The following is a 19021-nucleotide window of genomic DNA, read 5'->3' on the forward strand; positions in this document are numbered from 1 at the left end:
AAATTACCTTAATAATAACTAATTTATATTTTTTTTAATAAAGTCTATATATAGAGTTTTTTTTTTGTGGTACATGAGTCTAGATCTGAGAGTCAACTCATTTTTTTAAATTTATTATTCTTCTCTTACTACTTCATATAATGTATTCTTCATTTTTCATCGAAATTGATCATTTTAAGGTACAATTTATAATTTTGTATAGTATTTTTTATATACTCATTTTATTATATTATTCTTTTGATCATTTAATGATTGTTCTTACTCCAACTTATTCTTTTCGTATAATATTATATTGCGATTATCTTTTGCCACAGTCGTTTATAATGCATCACATCTATGAAATATACCTCATCGAGTTGTATTCACTGATTCGAGTTCTAACTACATGAATGTAAGCGTCCAAAGAAGAGGCAGTAAATAAACTCTATTTTACTAAAGGATGGTTGGATCTATTCACATATTATGACCAATCTAATGGAATGTGAGTAAAATTAGTTTTCTTGGGAGGAGCTCGATTTTTTATTGAGGAATTGTTTCCACGGAGCTTTGTAGGCCAAGTTCAAGTTCTATCCCCTCCATGCTTTCTACGTCTGCCCGGAGATTTTTGAAGTGGAGTACATAATGAGATTGCTAAATTCGTGTCAAACTCGGTTATGCAATTTCAACTATTGGTAATATATTTAAATTTTCTTATTTTAAGTTTTTCGTTATTAAAATAATTTTATAACATATTATGATTTTTTTTTCAGAAATTATCGGCCTTCTTTTGCATCAATGCAATGCCATTGAGGGAATAAGGGTTAGTTTAGTTTCTCAGTGTGACAATTCTATACCTTGCCGTATTGCATGGATAGCGAATAATGAAGCTTATTTAACAAGAGGATTGTCTGAATTTGCACGAATCCTAAATGTCAAAACTTATGATGTTTCAGTTGGTTGTCGTTACGAGAATAACTCTAATCTATACGTGTCTAAGGACTAAAATAGATTAAATATTATTTAAATAATTTAGTTCTAATACTGGTATTTGATTAGATTTGTTTTACATTAATTTAAATTTTAATTGTTGCCTCAATTTATATATTACGGTTATTTTTACTGGATATGTTATTTTTAAATATTTTAATATAAAATTTCTTTTTTCTGATATTTAAGTTTTTTTTTTGGATATATGTATCACCTTTTTTTTCTCTTTTTGTATTTTGGATTAGTAATGCAATTCTTAATAAAAACGTGCTTAAAATAAAAAAAAATAAAATAAAATATCACTATTTAAAGAACAAAATAAAACAAAAAATTAAAGTTGCTCTATTAAAAAAAAATTGTATACAGTTTGCATATGAATGAGGTTGGAATTGGAGACTATATATGAATATCAAACATTAAGCTTATTGCACGCATTGTGGAATAATATATATATATATAAAAAAATATTTAATAAATGTGACTTTAATTAATATAGAGTAAATAGCCAAAATCGTCCCTGAAAGATACTCGATTTTCATTTTGGTCCTCGAAAGATAAAGATAATCAAAATCGTCCCCGAAAGATACACGATTGGTCACGTTAGTCCTTCCGTCAGTTGGATGATGGCGTGTCACGTTAAGTGCCACGTGGCATATAATGACATGGAGGGCTTAATGCCACGTGTCACAAGATGATTGGTTGACATGTCAGATCGGTGACACCTAGCATGCCACGTATCAGGTCAGTGACACGTGGCACTTGACATGTAAAAAAGTTATTTATAATCAAAATAGTCCTTGAAAGTTCATACGTAAGTCATTTTCATACCTAAAATTTTAAAAATTAATCAAATTAGTCCTTATATAATTTTTTTTATTTTTTCTTGATAATATTAAATTTAAAATATTTTTGATACTACTAATTTTAATAGAAATGTAATTGACAATCAAAAAATTAGTAATTGTATCTTTTCTTCTTAAAAATTTGTTCAATAAAATTATCTCTCTCCTTTAATTCTTGTCAAAATCTCTCTTATTCTTTTCTATTCTAAAACCTTTTTCTTACATTATTATATTTTGTTGATATATATATATATATATACTCAAAATTAAAATGTATGTATTTGTTACCTTAAACAAAGTTATATGCTCAAAATAAAAATTTATGTATGTTTTTCATTACGGTATTACTTTCATTTAGGTTAACATACATAAATTTTTATTTTGAGCATATAACTTTGTTTAGGATAACAAATACATACATTTTAATTTTGAGTATATATATATATTCCAGCAAAATGTAATAATGTAAGAAAAATGTTTTAGAATAGAAAAGAATAAGAGAGATTTTGACAAGAATTAAAGGAGAGAGATAATTTTATTGAACAAATTTTTAAGAAGAAAAGATACAATTACTAATTTTTTTATTGTCAATTATATTTCTATTAAAATTAGTAGTATTAAAAAATATTTTAAATTTAATATTATAAAAAAAATAAAAAAAAATTATATAAGGACTAATTTGATTAATTTTTAAAATTTTAGGGATGAAATGACTTACGTCTGAACTTTCAAGAACTATTTTAATTATAAATAACTTTTTTACATGTCAAATGCCACGTGTCACTAAACTGATACGTGGCATGCCATGTGTCACCGATCTGACATGTCAACCAATCATCTTGTGACACGTGGCATTAGCCCTCCACGTCATCATATACCACGTGACACTTAACGTGACACATCATCATCCAACTAATGGAAGGACTAACGTGACCAATCATGTATCTTTCGGGGACGATTTTGATTATCTTTATCTTTCGAGGACCAAAATAGAGATCGGAGTATCTTTCAAGGATGATTTTGGCTATTTACTCTTAATATATATGTATGTATAAATAAGAAAATATTTAGAATTATTTAACAAAATTAATATATACGTATACATAAATAAAGAAACTACTGTAATTTATGAAGATTACACATTATTTTTTTTTTCTTTCAAATGAATTTATTTTAATTATATTACAATTAGCTCATGAATAATGTATCTATTCTATTATATAAAAATCATATTTCTACATTTAATGATGGAGCTGACGTGGCATGCTTTTGAGAGTATTTCCCTATTTATTTCTTTTAACTCATTAAATACAAGTTATTACGATAAACTAACTATATTAACTAATTGATTTGATTAGATATTTAAATATCATATAATTCATTATAATTTATATCAATTTGATTTGGTAATATTATTTAATTTATTTATTTTAATATTTTGTTAGTATTTTTTAATTTATTTTTTTTAATTTATTAAACCAAATTTATTGTGTGTACTAATTTATTAATTTGATTAATTTATTAGTCATTAAAATAATAAATCTATGAATAAAATAGGCAACTGAGATATTTTTAACTAATAATTAAATCAAATCAAATAAAATCATATATATTGAACTAAATTCAAATCATGTGAATTAAAAACTAAATTAAAATAAGATAATTTCTTACTTATTCAAGTTGAGCGTAATAAATATAAATTAATTTTGTTAGATGATCATAATTATCTGGTCTACTATATATAAATGGCCACACAAAATTATAAGAATCGTAATTTTTATCGCTTTTGCTATTTCAACTCTTCTTTTCTTCTTCTTTTTTTTTTTTCTTTATGTATCATTTATTTTATATATAAATGTACCCAAAATGAGAAAGTACGGATGAGTGTTTTATTGATTGTTTGTTTGGTGAATATATTTCAATTTTTCAAAGTGGCCGATGTATTTTTTATAGTATTAGATAGAAGAATATTTGTTAAAATGAATATACCCATTGTAATAATTTTTTTTCAATTGTTATATTTTTATGTCAGTCATGTAAATTCTTTGAAGGTACAAGATAATAAAATAGGTTGACTTTAATATCATTAGAAGCTAAATTTAATGGTTCAAATAAGCACTACTAATTATGTTAAAAAAGTAATTTTGTAATAATAATGTGATTTACATATTAATTTTTTCGATTAAATTCATTTCAAAATGTAAAAATTAGACTCAATTACGCTAAAATTTTAAAGGTAATATAGAATTTGACAACAACATTAACGTTCATTAAGGAAATAAATTTATTTATGGTTATTTTCTAATTATAAATAATAACAAGACTTATGAAAAAATATTAATGTCATCATTCTTATTAATTAAATCATAATATTAGGTAGTTGATAGTTTTATAGGCGAAAATTATTAAGTAATTACGTAAAATTTGCAACGAACAAGCAATAAGGATTCAGAAAAAATCTATTATATAATACCAATTTCATAGTTAAAATATGCCACATATCATATTCTCATATATTCTATTTATTATCTATTCTATTATATAAACATCAGGTTTCTGCACTTAATGATGGAGTTGACGTGACATGCTTATGAGAGTGTTTAGCGAATTATTTCTTTTAAATCATTAAATATAATTTATTATGATAAATTAACTATATCAACTAATTAATTTGATTAGATATTTAAATATCACATAATTTATTATAATTTATATTAATGTGATTTGGTAGTATTTTTTAATTTATTTCTTTTAATGTTCTATTAGTATTTTTTAATTTTTTTTTAATTTATTAAATCAAATTAATTATACTAATTATCTGTAGTAATTAATTAATTAGATTAATTAATTAATCATTAAAATAATAAATCTATATAGAATAGGTTCTCGAGATATTTTTTGTAACACCCTACCACACTAAGCTTTACGCTTAAGCCGTAAAACAGAGGTGGTGTGGTATTACGACCTCTAAAATAGAATGAGTACATATAATAGCAGAAGAATTATAATATGCTAGGAGCCTTGAAGAATAGGAGAAATAAAATTCGCAAGATAAAAGCGCAACGCTCAAGGAACGAGTTAACTTGCGTGCTAAGAAAACTGTAACTGTCAAACATAAGATAACAGAAGTAGGAATAGAGTGCCAAAGATACAAAATAACAAGCTCCTGACTCAGCCTGCGAAGTCAAGATTGGCCGGAGAATATTTACACATATATACATACATATCCAAAACCCAAAAGTACATATACACAATCCTGCCTCTCCATAAACCTCTAAGAGGATCAAAAAGAATAAGTCATGCGGAGAGAAAGCTAAGTACATATATATACATCATAGCATAACAAAATATCCCAGTAACCACTCCGCTTCAAGAGTCCAGAAGCCTAACGAGATGCCTCTCGACCTGCATCTGAAAAACAACAACATAGTATGGAATGAGAACCGGAGGTTCTCAGTATGGTAAAGGTGCCACACACATAATATATAAGGTCCTGGAAATGCCGGAGGCAATCCTAGAACACCGACACTCAGATTATAGAGCTTAAAGTATTAAACAGAAGCCATAAAGGGTGGTTCACTAAGGATATTTAGACCTAACTTAACTTAACCGTAATTCTAAATCCCATTTTTGCCATTCCTCCATACCTCCAACTCCATCATGCATTTCACAGACAGATAGACAGATAAAGGCAAACACAAGAAGGTTACAACTATTGCAGGTAGCAAATACACATTTAGCATGACAAATACAGATAGGCACACCCAATTAGAGCACAAGCAAGTAATTCAAGTAATATGCATATGATGCATGCCTGTCCTATGGCTGATGAGGCTCATCTGTCGGTTATCCAGCCAACCCGACAAGTCTGAATTGTCCTTAGACTGTCCCCCGACGTGCATCCCCAAGAGTCTATGCATAGATTTTTCTCAAATAATCAATATTGCTCAATGGGGGTAACATCCCGGGAATTTATATAGTGCCCGGTCACACTTACGTCGTAGGGTCAACAGAGTATCGAGTTTTCAACCTGGTACACGTGGTGGCAAGCCACGGCACTTAATCCAGGGAATCTCGTATCTCAGATTATTCAAATTCATAAGCCATATAAATAATTCAATTATAATTCATCAACATCCACATCATTCTCAATTGCATCTCATTCATCATCATACATTAAACATATTCAATCCTTATCCTTCATTATATCACCTCCCATTCCATCCATCAATAGTTTCAATTCAAAACATAATTCATTCTTTTCTAAGAATCAAACTTCAAACTTAAAACATACTCACTATCTTAATAACTCAAAATCAAACCATATAACCTTTAAATCTAAATCTCTTTTAAATAATCATCTAAATAAAATCTCTAATTTTTTATAAAATTTCGGCAGCATCTCCTCTAAAACTCAGACTTTGCCACCCTTTTCGGGTCCAAACCTGCTTTCTTTTCAGTTCAACATACCCTTACTCATCATCATAATAGTCACCACAATAAATCTACTTCAGATTAACAATTATATTCATACAATATTCAAATCCAACAACCAAAATTCAACTAAGAATCATAGTTCACTAATCCTAGGCTTCTAACACAAAATATCTCAAATCAATAATTCACCAAATCATTAGCACTAAACCAACCATGTTCATCAACAATAACATTCACCATCCAAGATTAATAACTAATTATCCAATAAACTTCAACCAAATATATTCATCGACAAATTACTAAACATTAAACATACACCTGCATTCCAACTTATCCAATGGCCGTCTAGCCTAAGTTTTCACAGAACATTATATATTAAATGCAAGAAACCTAAACCATACCTTAGCCGATTTCCACGTAACGACCAAAGCTATTTATTCAAAACCAAGACAACCCCTCAAAACTCAACTAATTCGCTTCCTCCAAGTTCCAGTATTCACAATTTCAAGCTCCAATTATTTATTCACAACCTAATACACATTTATAACACATATATACCCAATTTAATACTCAAAGCTCAAATTCAGTAAAATTAAAATAGAATTATGGTATCCTCACCTTATCCAAGCTTCACATAAGCAAGAGTAAACGTTTTCCTCAAGTTAATTGGATCCTAAAACATCAGAAATCAAAGGAATTCAACATCTCTTCCAATTATTTGAAAATTGGGGGAAAAGAATGGCTGGAAGTGATTAGTAGCTTACCAAAGAAATTGTTCCGGTAGAAATGTAGAGCTCGACGCGGTGAACGCGTGGCCGCAAACGGTGCAGCAATCGGAGCTCGGACGGAGAAGTTACGGGAGCAGGAACTCACCGTAAGTGTTTCGGGAATGTTTTCCCTTCTTTTTCTTCCCTGGAGCGCTGCTGCCTCTATTGCGTGTTGTGAAGGAAATGAGCTTCGTGCTCATTTAATATGTTGGTCCGGTTGGACCGACAGCCCGGTTCGGGTCCGGTTCAACCGGTTCGGCTCGTTCGGTCCAATTTTAGACCGTTTTCTTCGAAATTGGTGTCAAAATTCTCGTTTCGATGAGCTCTATCCTAATTTAATATAATATTCACATTTCTAATCCTCCTTATTAAAAACTAATTTACTAACTAATTTAACCGGGGTTTACATCCTACCCACCTAATAAAGAATTTTGCCCTCAAAATTCAAATCTAGTTACCTGAAAAGAGATTTGGATAGTCCTTTCGCATATCTGATTCGAGTTCCCAGGTATGTTCCTCGATACCAGCTCGACTCCAAGATATTTTTACCAATGATACTTCCCTTCCTCGTAATTGTTTAACACTGGTGTCATCAATTCTTACCGGGGCTACTGGAAGTGTTAGATCTTCTCTCACTTGGATTGGTTCTGGTTCTAGAACATGACTTGCATCAGGAGTATACTTCCGAAACTGTGATACATGAAATACATCGTGCAAAATCGAAAGGTATGACGGTAAGGCAATTCTATAAGCCACTGGCCCAATTCTCTTCAGAATCTCAAACGGTCCAATATAACGAGGATTCAGTTTTTTGGTCTTAATAGCTCTTCCCACGCCAGTGGTTGGTGTAACTTTCAAAAAGACATGTTCTCCTTCTTCGAATTCCAAAGGCTTTCGCCTCTGATCAGCATAGCTCTTCTGGCGGCTTTGGGCTATAAGCATTCGACTACGAATCTTCTTTATCTGCTCAGTCGTTTCAGCTATCATTTCAGGCCCTAATAAACTCCTTTCTCCAGTTTCATACCAACATAGTGGAGACTGACATTTTCTGCCATACAGAGCCTCATATGGAGCCATTCCGATGCTCGCATGATAGCTATTATTATAAGCAAATTCTATCAATGGCATATACCGATCCCAACTCGCAGGCTGGTCCAAAACACAAGCCCTTAGCATATCCTCCAAGGTCTGAATAGTTCTTTCTGACTGACCATCTGTCTGAGGGTGATACGCAGTACTCAAGCTTAACTAAGTCCCAAATGCACGCTGAAAAGCTCCCCAGAATCTTGATGTGAAACGAGGATCTCTGTCAGATATGATAGTAGAAGGCACACCATGCAACCTGACAATCTCTTTGATATACATTCGAGCCAATTCCTCCATTGTGCAACTTATTCGGATAGGAAGAAAATGAGCTGATTTTGTTAGTCGATCCACAACCACCCAAATAGCGTCACAACTAGATCGGGTTCTAGGCAAACCTATCACAAAATCCATTGCGATACTCTCCCATTTCCATTGTGGAATCTCCAAAGGCTGAAGGGTCCCTGATGGTCTCTGATGCTCAATCTTAACCTTCTGACACGTTAAACATTTAGATACATGCAATGCCACATCATTCTTCATACCTGGCCACCAGAACATCGCTTTCAGATCCTGATACATTTTAGTGCTCCCTGGGTGAATTGAAAACCCGCTCTTATGAGCTTCCTTCAAGATACTTTGTCGCAGGTCTCCAACATCAGGCACAATAATCCGGTTCTTGAACCTCCATAAACCATCATGACCTTCTGACATTCTCCACTGTTTTCCCTGTTCAACTGCTGGTAGTACCTTACGTAACGCTTCACTATCTTGATGAGCCTTCAGAAGTTCTGATTTAAAATCACTTGAAATCTGCAACTGACTCAAACACAAAATTCCAGATTCTTCTCTAATTCCCAACTTCAAACCTTGAAATGCCTTTAGTAATTCTTCTTCCCGTAGCATCATCCAAGCTGCATATAAAGATTTTCGACTCAAGGCGTCCGCCACAACGTTCGCTTTTCCTGGATGATAATTCAATTCAAAATCATAATCTTTCAGAAGCTCCATCCACCTCCTCTGACGCATATTCAACTCTTTCTGCTCAAAAAGATACTTCAAACTCTTATGGTCTGAAAAAACAAGAAACTTAACACCATAGAGGTAGTGCCTCCAAATCTTTAAAGCAAACACAACAGCAGCAAGTTCTAAATCGTGTGTCGGGTAGTTCATCTCATGCGGCCTTAACTGCCGTGAGGCGTATGCTACAACATTCTGGTGCTGCATCAAAACACACCCCAACCCTTTCAGAGATGCATCACAATACACTTCAAACGATTCACTTGGTTCAGGTAATACCAATACAGGTGCAGTAGTAAACCTGTGCTTCAATGCCTGGAAACTCTCTTCACATTCTGGAGTCCAGATAAAAGGTGTATCCTTCCTAGTCAACTTAGTTAAAGGTAAGGCGAACTGTGAAAATCCTTTAATGAATCTGGGATAATACCCCGCTAAACCTAAGAAACTTCTGATCTCTGTCACTGAAGTTGGTCGCTCCCAATTCATCACTGCTTCCACCTTAGCAGGATCCACAGCTATCCCCTGCTTACTCACCACGTGGCCGAGAAACTTCACTTCACTCTTCCAGAACTCACATTTAGATAACTTAGCATATAACTTCCTGTCTCTCAGAATTTGCAGCACAGTTCGCAAATGATCAGCATGTTCCTCTTCAGTCTTAGAATAAACAAGAATGTCATCAATGAAGACAATAACAAACTTGTCCAGATACGGTCGAAAAACCCTGTTCATATAATCCATAAATACTGCCGGGGCATTAGTTAACCCGAAAGACATCACTGTATACTCATAATGACCATAATGGGTTCTGAAAGCAGTTTTCGGAATATCCTCGTCTCTAACCCTTATCTGATGATATCCGGATCGCAGGTCAATCTTAGAAAACACACTGGCACCCTGTAGCTGATCCATTAGATCATCGATTCTAGGCAACGGATATTTATTCTTCACAGTGATCTTATTCAATTGCCGATAATCGACACACAGCCGCATACTCCCATCCTTCTTCTTTACCAGTAACACTGGCGCTCCCCACGGAGAAACACTTGGTCGGATAAAATGCTTACCCAACAGATCTTCCAGCTGAGCTTTTAGTTCAGCCATTTCTAAAGGTGACATCCTATAAGGAGTAATTGAAATCGGACCGGCTCCAGGCACCAACTCAATTTCGAATTCAACTTTCCGATTAGGTGGAAATTCATTAATATCATCTGAAAACACATCTGAAAATTCACATACAACGGGAATCTGCTCTAAACTCTGATCATCACCTGATACTCCCGCAGTTAATAACATAATACCCTGACATTCGGTTCCATAACAGTTTACTATCATAGAATTTAAATAGTAACTATTCACCACAACCGGTGCTTCTGACCCTTCTGGCATAAACTGTACTGGCTTCTCAAAACAATCAAGCAAAACATGATTCTTAAATAACCAATCTCCCGACTATTACAGCGTCACCTGCCTGCAGGATACATTGTGTCCCCTATCACCAATACTGAGCCTCACCTTGCAGTTGATAAGTTCTAAATTCAACCCATTACTTCTCAGGAACCTGTTGGGCCTGCAACGACCGTTCCATAGCTTGAATCCAATTATCTGCATCAGTGGGATTTGAGGTTCCCCTAAAAGTTGGAGGGCGAACTTTCAGAAATATAGCAAGTGTCATAGGACCATCCTCATCATTATTGTTCCCGTGATTACCCTGGTTTATCTTATTACCTAGTGCCTCAGCTGTTGCCTGCATAGCTGCAGCCATATTTCCCAAGGCAGCCATAAAGTCTACTGGATCAGTCCCTGTGGGTACAGGAGTAACGGTGCCTGTCCTACCTCTACCTCGTCCGCGACCGCGTCCGCGAGTCGACATCTGGTTCTTATACGCACTAAACAAGTGATATTAAGTTGATCAGTCTTAATATCGCAGGTTTAATGCTTTAGTTCCAAATGCATGCTCACAAACGTTTATGCCATTTATATCAATCAGATATCCTAATAGCACATACACACATATACAGAGAATGCACAGAAGCACAATCAGTCCGTCTTTCAGGCTCTATAGGAACGAACTGCTCTGATACCATAATGTAACACCCTACCACACTAAGCTTTACGCTTAAGCCGTAAAACAGAGGTGGTGTGGTATTACGACCTCTAAAATAGAATGAGTACATATAATAGTAGAAGAATTATAATATGCTAGGAGCCTTGAAGAATAGGAGAAATAAAATTCGCAAGATAAAAGTGCAACGCTCAAGGAACGAGTTAACTTGCGTGCTAAGAAAACTGTAACTGTCAAACATAAGATAACAGAAGTAGGAATAGAGTGTCAAAGATACAAAATAACAAGCTCCTGACTCAGCCTGCGAAGTCAAGACTGGCCGGAGAATATTTACACATATATACATACATATCCAAAACCCAAAAGTACATATACACAATCCTGCCTCTCCATAAACCTCTAAGAGGATCAAAAAGAATAAGTCATGCGGAGAGAAAGCTAAGTACATATATATACATCATAGCATAACAAAATATCCCAGTAACCACTCCGCTTCAAGAGTCCAGAAGCCTAACGAGATGCCTCTCGACCTGCATCTGAAAAACAACAACATAGTATGGAATGAGAACCGGAGGTTCTCAGTATGGTAAAGGTGCCACACACATAATATATAAGGTCCTGGGAATGCCGGAGGCAATCCTAGAACACCGACACTCAGATTATAGAGCTTAAAGTATTAAACAGAAGCCATAAAGGGTGGTTCACTAAGGATATTTAGAGCTAACTTAACTTAACCGTAATTCTAAATCCCATTTTTGCCATTCCTCCATACCTCCAACTCCATCATGCATTTCACAGACAGATAGACAGATAAAGGCAAACACAAGAATGTTACAACTATTGCAGGTAGCAAATACACATTTAGCATGACAAATACAGATAGGCACACCCAATTAGAGCACAAGCAAGTAATTCAAGTAATATGCATATGATGCATGCCTGTCCTATGGCTGATGAGGCTCATCTGTCGGTTATCCAGCCAACCCGACAAGTCTGAATTGTCCTTAGACTGTCCCCCGACGTGCATCCCCAAGAGTCTATGCATAGATTTTTCTCAAATAATCAATATTGCTCAATGGGGGTAACATTCCCGGGAATTTATATAGTGCCCGGTCACACTTACGTCGTAGGGTCAACAGAGTATCGAGTTTTCAACCTGGTACACGTGGTGGCAAGCCACGGCACTTAATCCAGGGAATCTCGTATCTCAGATTATTCAAATTCATAAGCCATATAAATAATTCAATTATAATTCATCAACATCCACATCATTCTCAATTGCATCTCATTCATCATCATACATTAAACATATTCAATCCTTATCCTTCATTATATCACCTCCCATTCCATCCATCAATAGTTTCAATTCAAAACATAATTCATTCTTTTCTAAGAATCAAACTTCAAACTTAAAACATACTCACTATCTTAATAACTCAAAATCAAACCATATAACCTTTAAATCTAAATCTCTTTTAAATAATCATCTAAATAAAATCTCTAATTTTTTATAAAATTTCGGCAGCATCTCCTCTAAAACTCAGACTTTGCCACCCTTTTCGGGTCCAAACCTGCTTTCTTTTCAGTTCAACATACCCTTCCTCATCATCATAATAGTCACCACAATAAATCTACTTCAGATTAACAATTATATTCATACAATATTCAAATCCAACAACCAAAATTCAACTAAGAATCATAGTTCACTAATCCTAGGCTTCTAACACAAAATATCTCAAATCAATAATTCACCAAATCATTAGCACTAAACCAACCATGTTCATCAACAATAACATTCACCATCCAAGATTAATAACTAATTATCCAATAAACTTCAACCAAATATATTCATCGACAAATTACTAAACATTAAACATACACCTGCATTCCAACTTATCCAATGGCCGTCTAGCCTAAGTTTTCACAGAACATTATATATTAAATGCAAGAAACCTAAACCATACCTTAGCCGATTTCCACGTAACGACCAAAGCTATTTATTCAAAACCAAGACAACCCCTCAAAACTCAACTAATTCGCTTCCTCCAAGTTCCAGTATTCACAATTTCAAGCTCCAATTATTTATTCACAACCTAATACACATTTATAACACATATATACCCAATTTAATACTCAAAGCTCAAATTCAGTAAAATTAAAATAGAATTATGGTATCCTCACCTTATCCAAGCTTCACATAAGCAAGAGTAAACGTTTTCCTCAAGTTAATTGGATCCTAAAACATCAGAAATCAAAGGAATTCAACATCTCTTCCAATTATTTGAAAATTGGGGGAAAAGAATGGCTGGAAGTGATTAGTAGCTTACCAAAGAAATTGTTCCGGTAGAAATGTAGAGCTCGACGCGGTGAACGCGTGGCCGCAAACGGTGCGGCAATCGGAGCTCGGACGGAGAAGTTACGGGAGCAGGAACTCACCGTAAGTGTTTCGGGAATGTTTTCCCTTCTTTTTCTTCCCTGGAGCGCTGCTGCCTCTATTGCGTGTTGTGAAGGAAATGAGCTTCGTGCTCATTTAATATGTTGGTTGTAAACCCCGGTTAAATTAGTAAATAATTATTCAATAAATTAATTTTTAATAAGGAGGATTAAAAATGTGAATATTATATTAAATTAGGATAGAGCTCGTCGAAACGAGAATTTTGATACCAATTTCGGAAAAATCGGTCCAAAATTAGACCGAACGGGCCGAACCGGTTGAACCGGGCCCAAACCGGACCCGTGGGCCCAACCGGCCCAGCATTTAATGAATCCAAGCCTCTCTTCTTCCCCATTCAGCAGAGGCAGCGTGAAACACATTTAGGGGAAGAGAGAAACGAAGAACGTTTCCAACCCTTACGGTAAATTCAATTTGCCGTAACTCCTCCGTCCGAGCTCCGATCGCCGCACCGTTTGTGGCCACGCGTCCACCGCGTTGAGCTCTACATTTCTACCGGAACAATTTCATAGGTAAATTATTCTTTTATTCTCAGCCTCTTCTTCCCCAATTTTTGGGAAATTAAGTGGAGGTATTAAATTTCTTTACTCTTTGATGTTTTAGGATCCAATTAGCTTGAGAAAAACGTTCACTCTTGCTTATGTGAAGCTTGGGTAAGGTGAGAAAATTATAATTCCATTTTAATTTCATTTAATTTGAGCTTTGAGTATTAAATTGGGTATATATGTATTATGAATGTGTATTAGGTTGAAAATAAATAATTGGAGCTTGAAATTGTGAATACTGGAACTTGGAGAAAGCGGATTAGTTGAGTTTTGAGGGGCTGTCTTGGTTTGAATAAATAGCTTTGGTCGTTACGTGGGAATCGGCTGAGGTATGGTTTAGGTTTCTTGCATTTAATATATAATGTTCTGTGAAAACTTAGGCTAGATGACCATAGGATAAGTTGGAATGCGGGTGTATGCTTAATGTTTAGTAATTTGTCGATGAATATATATATTTGGTTGAAGTTTATTGGATAATTAGTTATTAACTAACGATTTGGTGAATTATTGATTTGAGGTATTTGTGTTAAAAGCCTAGGATTTGTAAACTATGATTCTTAGTTGAATTTTGGTTGTTGGATTTGAATATTGTATGAGTTTAATTGTTGATTTGAAGTAGATTTATTGTGGTGATTGTTATGATGATGAGGAAGGGTATGTTGAATTGAAAAGAAAGCAGGTTTGGACCCGAAAAGGGTGGCAAAGTCCGAGTTTTAGAGGAGATGCTGCCGAAATCTTATAAAAAATTAGAGATTTTATTTAGATGATTATTTAAAAGAGATTTAGATTTAAATGTTATATAGTTTGATTTTGAGTTATTAAGAAAGTGAGTATGTTTTAAGTTTGAAGTTTGATTCTTAGAAAAGAATGAATTATGTTTTGAATTGAAACTATTTATGGACGGAATGGGAGGTGTGATAATGAAGGATAAGGATTGAATATGTTTAATGTATGATGATGAATGAGATGCAATTGAGAATGATGTGGATGTTGAGGAATTATAATTGAATTATTTATATGGCTTATGAATTTGAATAATCTGAGATACGAGATTCCCTGGATTAAGTGCCGTGGCTTGCCACCACGTGTACCAGGTTGAAAACTCGATACTCTGTTGACCCTACGACGTAAGTGTGACCGGGCACTATATAAATTCCCGGGAATGTTACCTCCATTGAGCAATATTGATTATTTGAGAAAAATCTATGCATAGACTCTTGGGGATGCACGTCGGGGGACAGTCTAAGGACAATTCAGACTTGTCGGGTTGGCTGGATAACCGACAGATGAGCCTCATCAGCCATAGGACAGGCATGCATCATATGCATATTACTTGAATTACTTGCTTGTGCTCTAATTGGGTGTGCCTATCTGTATTTGCCATGCTAAATGTGTATTTGTTACCTGCAGTAGTTGTAACCTTCTTGTGTTTGCCTTTATCTGTCTATCTGTCTGTGAAATTCATGATGGAGTTGGAGGTATGGAGGAATAGCAAAATGGGATTTAGATTTAAGGTTAAGTTAAGTTAGGTCTAAATATCCTTAGTAAACCACCTTTTATGGCTTCTGTTTAATACTTTAAGCTCTATAATCTGAGTGTCGGCGTTCTAGGATTGCCTCTGGCATTCCCAGGACCTTATATATTATGTGTGTGGCACATTTACCATACTGAGAACCTCCGGTTCTCATTCCATACTATATCGTTGTTTTTCAGATGCAGGTCGAGAGGCATCTCGTTAGGCGTCTGGACTCTTGAAGCGGAGTGGTTACTGGGTTATTTTGTTATGCTATGATGTATACATATGTACTTAGCTTTCTCTCCACATAACTTATTCTTTTTTATCCTCCTAGAGGTGTATGGAGAGGTAGGATTTTGTTTATGTACATTTGGGTTTTGGATATGTATATATATGTATATATGTGTGTATATTCTCCGGCCAGTCTTGACTTCGCAGGCTGAGTCAGGAGCTCGTTATTTTGTATCTTTGACTCTCTGTTCCTGTTTTGGGTTACTTTACACTTGACAGCGGTAGCTTTCTTAGCACGCAAGTTAACTCGTTTCTCGAGCGTTGCGCTTTTATTTCACGATTTCTATTTCCTCTATTCTTCAAGGCTCCTAGCATATTATAATTCTTCTGCTATTATATATATACATTTTATTTTAGAGATCGTAATACCACACCACCTCTGTTTTACGACTTAAGCGTAAAGCTCTGAGTGGTAGGGTGTTACATTGGTCCGGTTGGACCGACAGCCCGGTTCGGGTCCGGTTCAACCGGTTCGGCTTGTTCGGTCCAATTTTAGACCGTTTTTTTCGAAATTGGTGTCAAAATTCTCGTTTCGATGAGCTCTATCCTAATTTAATATAATATTCACATTTTTAATCCTCCTTATTAAAAACTAATTTACTAACTAATTTAACCGGGGTTTACATTTTTCATTATTAATTAAATCAAATCAAATCATATTTATTGAGTTAAATTTAAATAATGTGAATTAAGAATTAAATGAAAATAAGATGATTTTTTACTTATTCAAATTGAATGCAATAAATAAAATTAATTTTGTTAGATAATCATGGTCTTCTAGTCTTCTATATATAAATAGCCACACAAAATTATAAAAATCATCACTTTTATCGCTTTTGCTATTTTAACTCTTTTTTATGTATAAATATATTCAAAATGAGAAGGTACGGATGAGTATTTCATTAATTATTTGTTTGACAAATATTATAGATTGAAAATGTCTCAATTTAGAACAAAAATCATAAAATGTATAGCATACTCAAAACATATCCAATCTGTATTAACTGTCATTGTTTATCAGTTATTAAAAAAGATTAAAATTAACTTAAATATACACAATATTATTTCATGCTTTTTATTTTTATTTTATTTTCATAAAAAGTCATACATATTATAAGAGAACCTCATCTTTTTACCAATGGTTCTTCCATTCAATGGTTTCTATAAAGAAAAAAAGCATAATAATATTGTGTTTGGTAAGAATATATGGAATTTTGAAAGGTTAAAGAATAGGTTTAGTTCTTAATATATTCGTAGACAATGTGTAGAGTAGATAAAAAGATAGCTAGCTAATAAAAGACTAAATGGTTAAAACTTTTTCAATACTAATAGTCATAGTATATGATAGGTGTTCTATAACTTTTTTGGATTTAATTGTTTCTTTATTATTATATGTTATTCTGTTTAATTTATATCCAAATAATAGCTTAGTGTTTATCCATTTATCTTCTATTTATATTGTTATAACAAGGATACATGTGACTTTATAAAAATGATATAACCTAAACTTTGATTATCTGAGAATTTATTGAGTGGCTAGAATAGCTCCACATCACGAACCAATAAATTCTAGCAATAGCAATGATCACAAAAATAACCAAAGCATGTATTTGCAGGAATTACTTGCGTTTTGGGACTAGATGGGGACTCGTGAAATCCTCATGACCTGCCATGCAAAAATGGATGGGGACTAGGGGTGGCAAACAGGCTGAAACCCGTCAGGCTGACCCGCATAACCCACCAAAAAAGTAGGTTGGACTGAAAATTTGAGACCGCTAAACTTAAAAAGCCCGCCTACCCCCGCACTGCCTAATCCATGGGTTTTGGCGGAGCGGGGCTTTGGCGGGGTAAACTTCCCCGCTGAACCAAGCTTTTATTTTGTCAGGGCCATTTTTTTACAAATTTTTATGATGTTATTGATCTATAAGAGGATGAAGATGATAATTGAAGATGTTCTAAGTTATATTTTGGATTATATTTTATGTTTGATTGATTATAAAATTGAAGATGTTTAATTATATATTTTGGATAATATTTATTTTACTTTTGACAATGTTGGTTTTATTATTTTGTTTCAAAAAATTTGGTTTATAATTATGTTTATTACATATTTATAATTATAAAGACTTTAACGTATGTGAATTTAAAAATTATATTTTTTTATATTTTTAGAAATTATAAATTTATTGAAATTGTTGTGAAGTTATATATATTGTTTAATATTTAATGGTTTATAAAAAAAAAGAGTCCACCAGCCTACCATTAGGCGGGACGGGAGAGAAATTTAGGATCGCCTTATTGGGGGGACAGGCCAGCCCACCAGATGGCAGACTTTTAGCGAGACAGGGCAGATTTTTCCGTTTGCCACTCCTAATGAGGACACAAACATAAGTACTTCCATGGAACCTATTAAATATACGTGAATATAAAATTATTAATTTATCCTAATTTATATATACATAAATCCATTTCTTGAATTTAGTAACCCTATTTTCTGCCTCCAATTCGAAAATTTTCTTTTTCTTCTAGACTCATTCTCAGCCTCAATTCTCTCTCTCTCTCTCTAACTCACTTTTTCTGCCTCTCAAATTCGTCACTACGTTGCTCAATATAGTTTCAAAGAATTATTTTATGTTATTATGTTGAAATATATTTTTATGTTTTCTCCTTTTGAAATGTTATTTTTCATAACGAATATGTTATAAATTATGTTGAATTATATTGAATTGATTATTTTATGATTATTATATTATATTTTTTTTTGTTAATTTTTTTCAAAATTTTTCAAGAATATTCGTAGATACTCGAGAAGATCTGCGTTCCCTAAGGGGTAATTAAGCAGGAACTTGCAATGACGGAGAAGAAACAAGGACATTTTTTTTTAAATAGGAGTGAGGGATGGAAATGGGGCTTCTCACGCTCTCTTGAGTACTCATTACCATATCTAACTAGTAACGGAGATTCAATATGAGCCGATTTAAGAAGGGACACATGGACTTCATCTGCATTGGGCCTTTAAGGTAATGAACCTAATAAG

At 33.7% G+C, this 19021-nt stretch overlaps 3 long non-coding RNA genes across 3 annotated transcripts; 1 reads left to right on the top strand and 2 right to left on the bottom strand.

Annotated features, from left to right (window-relative positions):
• Positions 1 to 4998: 4998 nt before the first annotated feature.
• LOC140182839 (uncharacterized) lies at positions 4999 to 7188 on the bottom strand. Its single transcript, XR_011879035.1, has 4 exons — positions 7010 to 7188; positions 6864 to 6918; positions 6647 to 6775; positions 4999 to 5219 (listed from the first exon to the last, which is right to left on the bottom strand). It is a non-coding gene; the product is annotated as an uncharacterized lncRNA (long non-coding RNA).
• A 4266-nt stretch (positions 7189 to 11454) lies between these two features.
• LOC140182831 (uncharacterized) lies at positions 11455 to 13681 on the bottom strand. The gene is made up of 4 exons (XR_011879004.1): positions 13508 to 13681; positions 13362 to 13416; positions 13145 to 13273; positions 11455 to 11716 (listed from the first exon to the last, which is right to left on the bottom strand). It is a non-coding gene; the product is annotated as an uncharacterized lncRNA (long non-coding RNA).
• A 286-nt stretch (positions 13682 to 13967) lies between these two features.
• On the top strand, positions 13968 to 16236 carry LOC140182832 (uncharacterized). Its single transcript, XR_011879005.1, has 4 exons — positions 13968 to 14144; positions 14236 to 14290; positions 14379 to 14506; positions 15891 to 16236. It is a non-coding gene; the product is annotated as an uncharacterized lncRNA (long non-coding RNA).
• The last annotated feature ends 2785 nt before the right edge of the window (positions 16237 to 19021 follow it).

Source organism: Arachis hypogaea, chromosome 20 (assembly GCF_003086295.3).
Source record: "Arachis hypogaea cultivar Tifrunner chromosome 20, arahy.Tifrunner.gnm2.J5K5, whole genome shotgun sequence".
In the NCBI taxonomy this organism is placed as follows: Eukaryota; Viridiplantae; Streptophyta; class Magnoliopsida; order Fabales; family Fabaceae; genus Arachis; species Arachis hypogaea.